Raw genomic sequence first — 9314 nt, forward strand, 5'->3', positions numbered from 1 at the left:
GTTGCTTTGAGCTAGGCTGATGCCACTGCACTCTACTCAGAACAACAGAGCAAGACTCTGTCTCCAAAAAACAAACCAACAAACAAACAAAAATAAAACAAAAAATCCAAAATCCAGAACACTTCTGGTTCCATGGATTCTAGATAAGTGATGTTTAACCTGTATATGAATTTGGGGGGAACATAATTCATTCTACCTCTCTTTGGCTGGCTAAAGTTAAGGATTTTATGTGCTTTGTAACTAATTCCACAGAAAGGACCAGAGAATGAAAAATTTGAGGAGAGTGCAAAAAACCTGCCAAACCACAAGGCAGAGAGAGTCTAATGTTGAAGCTTCCTTGAGGGCTTTTTTTTTTTTTTTTTATGGCTTTATTTTTGCTCTAGTTTTTTCCATTAAGACTTGAATCAAGCTTACATCAAAAACCACTGGTAATTTAAGTTGCCTTTTGTGTCACTCAGTGAAAAACTAATTTCAAAAATATATATAGTTATAAAAAAGTAAAGATTTAGGCACTATTCCAAAAAATGCATAGACCCTTTGACCTAGCAATTTCTTTTCTAGAAATATGTCACATTCATTTTTACTTATTTAAGAGAAATATACATAAAGTATTTATTATGTGCTAGCACTATAGGTTGTCACATTTACCCTAATTTTATACTTGAGAAAACAAAGGCACAGAAAAGTTAAGGAACTGGCCCAGGGTCACACAGCTAATAAGAGACCCAGGAAGGACTCCTCGTGCAGCCTGACTCTAGAGTCCTTGCTCTTACTCTCCATTGTGTGTATCTATGGGGAAAAATATGTTGTCTATGGGGATAAATATGGGGGGAGAAACTCCACATATTTATTTGTGAAGGTTTTACCATAACATTATCTCTAACAGAAGAAAACTGAGAAATAAGCAAAGAGGATAAATAGTTGTCAATCTGGTGCAGCCATTATGGAAAACACTATGAAGGCCCCTCAAAAATTTAAAAATAAAACTACCATATGGCCCAACAATCCATCTTCTGGATATATACCCAGAGGAAACGAAATCAGTGCTTCGTAGAGATGTCTGAGCTCCCATGTTCATTTCAGTATTATTCACAGTAGCCAAGACATCGGAACAACCTAAGTGTCCATGAACAGATGAATGGATAAAAAAATTGTGGTGTATACATACAACGGAATATTATTCAGCCTTAAACAAAAAGGAGGAGACCCTGCATATTCGACAAGGATGAACTTGGAGGGCACTATGCTGAGTGAAATAAGCCAAACACAGAAAAAAATGATGCATGATCCTACTTATATGTGGAATCTTTTTTTTTTAAGTTGAATACATAGAAACAGAAAGTAGAACAGTGGTTGAGGGGGCATGGAAAGGGGGTATATAGGTGAAAGGATACACAACTGCAGTTCCATGATTAAGTCTAGACATCTAATGTACAGAATGAGGACTATAGTTAACAATATTGTATTATATATTGGAAATTTAATAAGAGAGTAGACTCTTACCCCCCCCCCACACACACACGGTAACTATGTGAGATGATGGATATTTTAATTTGCTTGACTGTAGTAATCATTTTCACTCTGTATATGTATATCAAAACTTCATGTTGTATACCATAAATATATATATATATAATATAAAGAATTGTAAATCACACATTTAGTGGAATATCACATAGCTCTTAAAGAATGATATAATTGATCACATTTACTGATGAGGACAGATGTTCAGTTTATCACATAATGTTTGCTGTAAAAACTGACTCTGGAGTATCTATTGATAAACAGAGCACCCATATGAAATCATAAATGCCCAGAAACAAGACTAGAATCATTCTGGACAAACTCTTCAGAGTCAACTCTGTGAAGGAGCGTAGATGTGGAGGTGTGAGAAGTGAAATCACAGGAGACAGCAGGAAATGCAGCTCAGAAAAGAAAGGTCAAATAGGACAACAGTTGGGGAACATACAGCCCAGGCTATGTGCTGGACCCTGTTTCGGTGACAGGGTGCCTTCCTCAGGTTAGAGGCCATCTCAGCTCCACAAAGAGGCTAACAAGCCTAGAACACCTTTAGGGCATTAGTGGTAGTACCTGAGCCAGGCATGCTCGCCTGGGCCCTTCAACTTCTCAGGATTAGTGAGCACCCTGCCCCTGCTGTGCCCACCCCAGGTAGATGCTGGACAGAGCTTGGGTCCCTCAGTAAGGACAAAAACCCAGGTTCCAAAGGGCTCTGGGGTACCTCCTGAGCTTTTGGGAGCCGATCAGCTCTGGGTCCACGAACTTACAACACCTTGCCAGAGGTTTCTGTTCAATTCACCTTATGTTTGAAACCTGGTTTTGTTAATTTGTCATCATGTTTATTTTTATTTTTTTTAAGACAGAGTCTTACTCTGTTGCCTGGGCTAGAGTGCTGTGGTGTCAGCCTAGCTCACAGCAACCTCAAACTCCTGGGCTCAAGCAATCCTTCTGCCTCATCCTCCTGAGTAGCTGGGACTACAGGCATGCACCACCATGCCTGGCTAATTTTTTCTATATATTTTTAGTTGTCCAGCTAATTTCTTTCTGTTTTTAGTAGAGACGGGGGTCTCACTCTTGCTCAGGCTGGTCTCAAACTACTGACCTCGAGCAATCCTCCTGCCTCGGCCTCCCCAGAGTGCTAGGATTACACGTGTGAGCCACCACGCCTGGCCAAGAATCTGATTCTTACACTGTTCTTGTCTGCACATAGAAGGTAACCTTGCCTACTCAGTAAGAAATAAACTTCTTTCTTAGGACTCTCCTCCAAGCGACTGTGTTTGTAACAACAGCAACAGGAGCCTACATCGTGCATTCCCCGAGCTGTTCAGAGGATTTCTACCCATTTAAGTCTCACAAAGAAGCTGGGAGAGAGCTGTTGTATGGAGACAACAGAGGCACAGTTTTATTGGGGCATTCGTAACATACAATGAATTGAACATGTTTGAAGTGTACAATTTGATAAATTTTAACGTATGTATACACATATATATCACCACAATCAAGAAAATGAACATATCCAAAAAGTTTTCCATGTCCCTTCCTAATTCCTACATCCCACTCCTCTCTATCCCCAACCAACTCCCATGCAACCACTGATCTGCTTTCTGTCACTAGATGAGTTTGCATTTTCTACAATTTTAGAATTTTACATAAATTGAATCATAGTCCTTTTGGAATGGCTTCTTTAATACAACAGAATTATTTTGAGATTCATCAATATTTCTGAGTATAACAATACTATGTTCCTTTTTTATTGCTGAGTAGTATTCTGTTACATGAACAAATGATTATTTGTTTACCCATTCACCAGTTGATGGACATTTGGGGAGGTTCCAGTTCATTTCTCTTGAGTAAATAGCTAGGATTGGAATAGCTTAGTCGTATGGTAGATGTAAATTTAACATTTTAGGAAAGTACCAAACTGGCTTGCCATTTTACATTCCTCCCAGCAGTGTAAATAGCTCCACATGCTCATATTTGGTATGGTCAGCTTGTTTAGTTACAGCCATTCTAATAGGGGTGTAGTACAGTCATGCAGCACTTAACAACAAGGATATGCTCTGAGAAATGTGTTACTGGGCAATTTCATCGTTGTTTGAACATCATGGAGTGTGCTTAACACAAATCTAGATGGTAGAGCTTACTACATACACATCTAGGCTGTATTGTCTAGCCTATTGCTCCTAGGCTACAAACCTGTACAGCATGTCATTGTACTGAATAGGCAATTGTAACACAGTGGTATGTATTAATATTTGTGTATCTAAACATAGAAAGGGGACAGTAAAAACACAGTATAAAATATAAAAAATAGTGCACCTGTATGGGGCAGTCCCACAATTTTATGGGACTGCCATTGTATACATGGTCTGTCGTTGACTGAAACTTCATTTTGTAGCACGTGATACAGTATCTTATCATGGTTTTAATTTGTATTTGCCTAATGACTGATGGTGCTGAGCTTCCTTTCAGGTGCCTAATTGCTATCCATGTATCTGCTTCAGTGAAGTGTCCAAATCTTTTGCTCACTTTTAAAAATTGGGGTTCTTTTTTTTCTTATTGAGCTTTTAGGGCTCTTTTTATATGTCCTGGATATAATTCCTTTATCAGATATGTGATTTGCAAATATTTTCTCCAAGTCCTTTCATTCCCTTAACAATATCTTTTGAAGAGCATTAGTTCTTCATCTTAACGAAGTTCAATTTGTCATCTTTTCTTTTATAGATCTTGTTGGTTTTATCTGAGAAATCTTTGCCTAACCAAAGGTTCAGAACATTCTCTCCTATGTTTTCTCAGAAGTTTCATGGTTTCAGGTGTTAGACTGAGGACTATGTCTTTTTTTAGTTTTTATACCTTGAGGAAGGTCTGGATCAAAATAGTTTTAGTCCAGTGGTGAAACAGGAATTCAGAAAAGGAAAAGAGAGACAATAATGGAAAGGCAGTGTTTATATAAGTACTAAGAATTTTCCAGATTTATGAAATATATGCATATACCAATTCAGAAAATAAAACCAATCTGAGTGGGGTAAATAAAAATTTTCCACTTTCTCATTAGATTATCTTTTTTATTTGAAGGAGTTCTTTGAGTATTTTACATATTAATCCTTTGTCGGTTTTAGACATTGCAAAAATTTTCTTCCTCTCTGATACCTGTTTATTAAATCTATCTCTGAAGTCCTATATAGAACAAAAGTTAGCAATTTTGAAGTAATCAGATTCATCAATTGTTTGCCTTATAGCTATGGAATTAAACTTTTATTAAGTTCTTTCCTACCCCAAGGTCACAAAGATATCACTTACACTTTTTTCTGCTAATGTTATGATTTTACCTTTCACGATTATTTCTTTAATGCACCTGGCATTCACTTCTTTATTTGATGTTATAGGCAGGCTATGCAGTGTTATCTCCCAGTTTTCCTGATACCATCCACTGAACAATCTGTTCTTTCCTCCTGTTGGTAGGGTAAGTTACTCCCTCTTTACTCTTCTTCTTCTGCAGAAATTCAACAAGGTCCTCAAAAAGCTCAACTGAAATTTTTATTGAAATTGAAATGAATTTATGGATTAATTTGAGGAGAATTGGCATCTTTATAATATTGTCATCCCCTCCAAGGGCATGAAATGTTCATTTATTAGGATTTCTGGTTAGAACAACTGTTGATATTTGTAAGTTAATATTGTATGAACACTTATACAAGTTCATATATGTGTATATGTGTAAATATATGTATATATATTAGAGATGGGTCTCACTGTGTTGTCCAGGCTGGTTTCAAACTCCTGGCCTCAAGCAATCCTCCCGCCTCAACCCCCCAAGTAGCTGGGACTACAGGCACAAGCCACCACATGCAGAAAATTCTAATATTTTATCAATGGATTCCTATGCTTTTCTATGTAGGTGCTTATGCTATCTACAGATAATGGCATTTTAATTTCTTCCACTGCAATTCTTACACCACCTCTTTCCTTGCATGGAAACTCCAATACTATGTTAAATGACGACAAGATAGTGGGCACATTTGCTTCTAGTTCTAAAGGAAATTCATCAGTGTTTCTCCAGTAAGTATAATGTTTGCATAAGTTTTAGGTAAATAGCCCTTAAAAGGTTAAGAGGGTTTTTTCTAATCCTAGTTTGTTGAATTTTATCTAATGTTCTTTCTGTATCACTTGAAATAATTGTATGAATTTGATGAATAATATATACAGTTTAAATACAGTTATATATAACTGTAATATATAATGATAATGGTAATATATATTAAGTATAGTTATATATGATGTATAGTAATATATGTATATGCACATGTATACATATGTGTTTACTACATATAGCAGCATATATTCTATACACAAATTTACATATATTTATATACATGGATATATTATGGATAGTAATGTATACAATTTAAATACAGCTATGTATATAGAATTTGATGACTAATATGTACAGCTTAAAAACATTCAAAAATATTGTTTTAGGAACATAAACATATAGTATAACTCTAAAAACATGCATGGGAGCGACAAATAGCAAATTCATGATAATAATCACTTCCATAGAGCGAAGGAAGAGAATGAAATTAGAAAGAGATACATAGATGATTTCCACTGCACCTGTAATGTTTATTTCTGACAAAATGTTAATAAAATTTTTGAAGCACTATAGAAAAACCTTAAGTCTGGATATGGATGAAAGGTTCATGACTGTTCACTATAGTATATTATTTTCTATGCTGGTTATTTTTAAACTTTTAGTGAAAATAATTACATTCTGTTTTACCACTTGGGTTGTCAAAGAGCAAGAGGCTTGAGAATATGTACTGTTGGCAATGGTGTGGGACAACGGGAGCCTATATGTTATTGATGAGAATGCACATTGTTACAATTACTTTGGGGACAACTTGGCAAAACTAAAAATGAACATACCCTGTGACACAGCAATCCCACTTCCAGGAATTTATCCTACAGCCATATTTACAACCTTCGAACCTTTACGTGTTCAAAAGGGAAATATTCCTTCCAGCATTGGTTGTGGTAAAAAGACAGGAAGCATCTTAAATGTCCACTAAAGGGGAACTGAGTTGATAAATATAAAATTAATACAATGGAACTTCATTGTTGATACAATGGAACGTCATTAAAATGAAGAGGTAAGTCTCATTGTGCTAATAAGGAACTAACTTCAGGAGATATGGGTTAAGAGGATCAAAGCACTGTGTATAGTTTACCACCATTTCTTTTAAAAGGGGGTGGAATATATAAGTATTTGAATATGCATATAGTATCTCTGGGGACACACAAACATTAATAATGGCAGATGCTCTCAGGACGGGGATGGTGTGCAGGTGGGACTCTGCAATAGGTACAAGAAAAAGAATCAACCTTTTTTCACTGTAAACTAAAGCCTTCTAATATGTTTAAAGTTTATAATATGCACATATTAATTTTTCAAAAAGATAAAATCGGGCCGGGCGCGGTGGCTCATGCCTGTAATCCTAGCCCTCTGGGAGGCCGAGGTGGGTGGATCACTCGAGGTCAGGAGTTTGAGACCAGCCTGAGTGAGACCCCGTCTCTACTAAAAATAGAAAGAAATTATATAGACAACTAAAAATATATATATAGAAAAAATTAGCTGGGCATGGTGGCGCATGCCTGTAGTCCCAGCTAGTCAGGAGGCTGAGGCAGTAGGATCGCTTAAGCCCAGGAGTTTGAGGTTGCTGTGAGCCAGGCTGACGCCATGGCACTCACTCTAGCCCGGGCAACAAAGTGAGACTCTGTCTCAAAAAAAAAAAAAAAAGATAAAATCATTTGTATGAATAGTTGGTATTTTAATGTCCATGTCATCCTTTTTAACTTGCCTTTTGTCAGCAGGAACTTCTAAAAAGTTAGTCTTTCTTTGCTTCTTTTGGGGTGGGGTGGAGGGGAGGTTATGGGACTTGGAAGATTAAGATGGGCTGAGGGTCCACAACTCACCTGGGAATTGTCGCTAGCTGGGGACCATCCCAAACCTGGTGTCTCTGGGTATAGACTTCATCTTTCTCCATTTAATGATTCATTCATTCAAGCATGTTTATTGTATAGATTCTTTTTACTAAGCACTGTGCTGGTGAGTGGGGAGAGAAGAAGAAAACAAACCTCATCCCTGCCTTATTGGATTATACTGTCTCATAGCAGAAACAGTCATTAGACCAATAACACAAATAATAACGTAATAACATAAGATAGTTTGTGATAAAAACTGTAAAAGTCAGATACTATAAGAGTGTAGAAGAGGGAAATCTAAATTAGATTAGGGGAACAGAGAAGATCTGTCTGAAAAACAGATACTTAAGCTACAATCTGAAGGATGCTTTGCCATTTAGGACTCTTTCTGCTGCAAGTACCGAAACCCAACTCAAATGAGCTTAAGCTGAAAAAGGAAAACCGTTGTCTTTAAGTAACTAAAAAGCCCAGAATGGGTTTTGCTGGCTTCAGACACAGCCAGATCTAGGGGCCCAAACAGCAACATCAGGGCTGTGTTTGTTTCTCTCAATCTCCTGGCCTGTTTGCATCTTTCCCTTGTGTTATGGGGCAATTGTGCCCCCCTAAAAAGATATGTTGAAGTCCTAATCCCCAGTATCTCAGAATGTGGCATTATCTGGAAATAAGGTCATTGCAGATACAATTAGTTAAGAGTAGGGTGTGCCCTTAATCAAATATGATTGGTGTCCTTACAAGAAGAGAAACACAGAAGGAAAATGCTATGTGAATACTGAGACACAGAAGGGAGAAGATGCCCACGTGATGACAGAAGCAGAGACTGGAGTGACACATCTACAAGCCAAGGAATGCCAAGAATTTCTGGCCAACACCAGAAGCTAGGAAGAAGCAAGGAAGGATTCTCCCCTACAGGTTTGAGAGGGATCACAGCCCTGCTGGTACCTTGATTTTAGACTTCCAGCCTCCCAAACAGTGATGGAATAAATTTCTGTTGCTTTCAGCCCCCCAAGTTGTCATACTTTGTTACACAGCTCTTGCAGACACATACACTTTGTCTTTGTTCTCACGAGGCTCTCTACATGCAAAGCCAGAGTCGAGCCTGGAATCTGTAGGCTTTTCTCATCCTTGGTCCTCGTAATCTCAAAATAAGGGCTCTTGCATCCCTCACAATATTCTCTTTGCCCTGGTAGATTTTGTTATCAATTCTCATGGACTGCCTGAGCCTGTGAGCACATGTTCTCAGTCATAGTTAACTGAGATTTGAACTTAGGAAGCAACATTATGAGGACAAGTCCCTATTTGGCACCCCAAGAAGTCGAATTCCAGGTTTGCATGCCCAAATTCCATGGCTTCTGTTGGAGAAGTCATTAAGTCACACAAGCTTGACAAAGCACCAGGAAGCCTTCCTGTCCCAGGAAATGCTAAGCCTCTGACCTAAATGGTGGGCTCCAGCCCTGTCAGAACTAAGGAGGAAAAAAACTGAGTCTTTGTTTTCCCTAGTTGCAATCCTGTTACTGCACAGGGCATTCCATCCAAAAGGTGCACCATTTTCTTCCAGGTCACGCTGGAAATGAGGCAGAGGTAGATCTTAGGTAATACTTTTCTCCTTCAGATCACCAAGATATGATTTTGCCACATGGAGAAACCTGTTGGAAGGATGTTGAATATGTTGTAATCCGTCAAATTGTCCTCATCCATTTTGGTTTGTGGACAGTAAGTCTATATGCCGAGGCCCTGGTCATCAGTGCTTATTAAGAATCTGCACACACCCACTAGAATGGCTATAATTTTTTTAAAAAATTAAGGAAAACAGGAAG

Source organism: Lemur catta, chromosome 2 (assembly GCF_020740605.2).
Source record: "Lemur catta isolate mLemCat1 chromosome 2, mLemCat1.pri, whole genome shotgun sequence".
Classification (NCBI taxonomy): Eukaryota; Metazoa; Chordata; class Mammalia; order Primates; family Lemuridae; genus Lemur; species Lemur catta.